The sequence below is a fragment of the Lynx rufus genome, unplaced genomic scaffold, assembly GCF_022079265.1.
Source record: "Lynx rufus isolate CCGP_SWC_20201006 ecotype Redwood Valley unplaced genomic scaffold, mLynRuf1.p SCAF_4, whole genome shotgun sequence".
Taxonomy (NCBI): Eukaryota; Metazoa; Chordata; class Mammalia; order Carnivora; family Felidae; genus Lynx; species Lynx rufus.
In genome coordinates this window covers 138277957-138281706 of record NW_025814856.1, presented here as the reverse complement: position 1 = coordinate 138281706, position 3750 = coordinate 138277957, and the positions used below count along the sequence as shown (strand labels likewise).

The following is a 3750-nucleotide window of genomic DNA, read 5'->3' as shown; positions in this document are numbered from 1 at the left end:
ACAGAATCCGAAGCAGGCTCCAGGCTCTGAGCTGTCAGCACAGAGCCCGACGCGGGGCTCAAACTCACAAACCGCCAGATCATGACTTGAGCCGAAGTCGGACGCTTAACCGACTGAGCCACCCAGGCACCCCCTCATGGTTCTTTTTTAATAATCAAACCTGCGCCCAGTTGACCACTTCTAACAGCTGGCAAGACCTAATGTATTTTTCATCTCTATAATTTTGTCATTTCAAGAATGCTATATAAATGGAATCACACGTCGTGCAACTAAGTTTTTCCACTCAACATGTCTTTGAGATCCATACAATTTGTTGCATGTTACTGACAAATAAACACTTATTATTTATCAGTAGTATTTCATGGTATGGATGTACAACAGAGAGACATTTTTATGTTTCCACTTTTTGCTATTGCAAATAAAACTGTTATAAACAATTATGTACAAGTATCTGTGTGGACGTAGGTTTTCATTTTTCTGAGATAAACTGTAGGAGACCATTTGATAAACGCATATGGGTCATATGGTAAATGCATGCTTAGCTTTAAACAAATTGTGAAAATATTTTCTAGAGTAGCTGTACCACTGAACATGCATCCCACCTGCAATGCATAAGATCTAGTTTATCTGCATCTCATTGCCATTTAATACTGCCACTGTTTCATTTTATTCTGTTAGCTGTTCTAATAGGTTTGTAGTGATGTCTCAACACTGACTTAATTTGTATTTTTTGATGGCTAATGATGTTGAAAAGTTTATCATGTGTTTATTAGCCATGCACATGTACTTATCAATGAAATATTCCTTCGTGTTGCTCTTTGCTACATCTACTGTGAGAATGAAGACCATTCTCAGCAATCAGACTGCTGACATTTCAGAAAATGTTGACATCATTCTAAAGGGATGTACTGTTATTGTGAAGGGCCCCAGAGGAACCCTGCAAAGGGACTTCCATCACATCAATGTAGAACTCAATCTCCTTGGAAAGAAACAGAAGAGGCTCCAAGGTGACAAATGGTGGAAGATGGAAAAGAACTGGCTAGTATTGATGCTTTCTGTGGTCACGTACAGAACACGGTCAAGGGCATTACACTGTGCTTCTGTTACAAGATGAGGCCTGTGTATGCTCACTTCCCCATCAATGTTGTTATTCAGGAGAAGGGTTCTCTTATTGAAATCCAGAATTTCTCGGGTGAAAAATACATCTGCAGGGTTCAGCTGAGGGCAGGTGTTGCTTGTTCAGTATTTCAAGCCCAGAAAGAGGAATTAATTCTTGAAGGAAATGACACTGAACTTGTATCAAACTCAGCTGCTTTGATTCAGCAAGCCACAACAGCTAAAAACAAGGATGTAGAAAATTTTTGGAAAATCTATGTTTCTGCAAAGGGAACAGTTCAGCAGGCTGATGAATAGATGTAAGTTGTCCAGCTACAGAAACAGCAAGATGCCGGATAACTTTTCAGACTTACTTGTGGTATTTTAAAGATATAATAATCTCTGCTGATTGGGGCTTTTCTTAAACCAATAATCCTTTCCAACTATTTGGCAAGTAAACCATTCAAAAGTAAATTGTAGTGTGTTAAGAACAATAACAGAAGGAATAGGAGTTTTTCTAGCAAAACTTCATAGGAGGAAAAAAAATATTCCTTCATGTCTCTTGCACATTTTCTATTTGGACTTGTTTGACTTTCGTACTGTTGGGATATGTACTGTTGGATACGTTTGACTTTCGTACTGTGTATATACGTATATATATATATATATATATATATACACACAAATGTGTAAATATATCAGTCATATATATATAATATATAGTTATATATATCATATATATGTTTCCTTTGTTGCTTATGTGGTTTGCAATTGTTTTGTCCCAGTCTATATCTTGTCTTTTAATCTCTTTCACTGGGTTTTCTGCACAGTAAAATTTTTATTTTGATGAAGCCCTGTTTATCAGTTATTATTTTTTATTGATTGTGATTTTAATGTTATGTATAAAAACTCTTCATCAAGTCTAGATCATCAATTTTTACTATTTTATCTTCTAGAATTTTTTACTGACTTTGCCTGGTTTTGAAGTCAGATAATACTGGATTTACAGATTTAGTAAGCAAAGAGGTTTTCTTTTTTTTCTTTTCTATTTTCTGGAAGGAATGATATGGAATTGGTTTTTAATTCTTTTAAAATATTTTGTAGAATTCTCCAGGGAATCACCAGAGCCAGATTTCTTTTTAGGGAGTTCTAAAAATTATGGTTTCTATGTGTTAATAGTTATAAGGCCATGAAATTATCTATTTCATGTTGGATGAATTGTGTTAGTTGCACTTTTCAAGGAATTGGCCCATTTCATCTACATTGTCGAATCTGGATATGTAGAGATACTATTATTCCCTTATTATCCTTTTGATACCTGTGTTGTCTGTAGTGTCTTTGTCATTGTTTCCTCTCTCTTTCTGTTTTTGTTTTGTTTTGTTTTCATTTGTTTTCTGATCAGACTTCCTAAAGTCTTATCACTCTTATTGATCTTTTCGAAGAGCTTTTCCTTCATGTTTATGTGTGTGTGTTTTAATAATCTTTATTTATTTATAGTGATTTTCATAGACCATAGTGTAATGCCATCCTAGCAACAACATTTTGTGGGACTGGATGAATACCTCTAATGCCATCAACAATTATCCTGTGTAATGCATCACAGCTAGATGTATTATACCACATTCTATATCATAATAATGAAGGTCTATATTTTTCTTAATTATTCTGTCACATTTTTAAGTCACAGTAAAATAAAATATTATATCAATAAATGGAACTTTTTCACACAGCAGAAAACATGATAAAAAATTTTTATACAACTCTCTCAGTATATTTAACTAATGTTTTGATTTATAAAATTACAAGTTTCTTTCAGCTATTTGCTGCCCTTTTTTGTAAAGATCTCAAGTATTTCTGATGAATAGTAATTCTACCAGTGTCTACCTTATGTCCTTTTAAATATATGTTAAGGGTATAATATTGTGCAGAATATCATTTTTAAGATTACTATTAATAATCATAGTGATTATAATGATTTAAAACTTAGTTACATAGAATTGCAATTGAGACTGAATTTAAATGAGAGAAATATCGATGTTATAATATTAACCTGTTTCATTTTCTGTGACAATAAAATATGGATCTTTGAAAAATATGTATTAATTTATATATCCTCTGTACTATTTGTTTCAAAAAATAACCCATTTAATTCCTTTTTAGAAAACAAATTAAATACAGGCTGGCAACTTTATGTGCTATTTTGTTCTTATGTGAATTCAAACCATTGAGTCATAAACTCTTGAGAAACTGTGCCTATAATAGAATGCTGCCAGCAAGATCTGCTATATTTAAGCTTTAAATAATAATGATAAAGTTAAATAATAGGTTGCGTGTGCATCTTGAGTTTAAAAGAACCCTTAACTTTCAGTGCTAGATGATGAACATTTCTATTATTCTCAATGAGTTGGAGAAATAAGAAATCTTGTAGCAATCACATTGTAAAACCTTTAGATTTTTGTCCATGTGTTGAAAGCTTTAAGTTTCACATAAATAATTACATATATAGCTACTAAGTCATAATCTTATTGGGTGGTAATAGTCATTGATGCTGTTTCTAAAAAAAAAAATCAAAAGCTCAAAAGCTCATTTGTTTTCTCTCTAGAGCAGACGTTTTCACTATCAAATTTCTGTGACAATTTAAAACACCAGTACATT

At 32.7% G+C, this 3750-nt stretch overlaps 1 pseudogene; it reads left to right on the top strand.

The window, feature by feature from the left end:
• The first annotated feature begins 838 nt into the window (after positions 1 to 838).
• On the top strand, positions 839 to 1413 carry LOC124525155 (60S ribosomal protein L9-like; annotated as a pseudogene).
• Positions 1414 to 3750: the final 2337 nt, after the last annotated feature.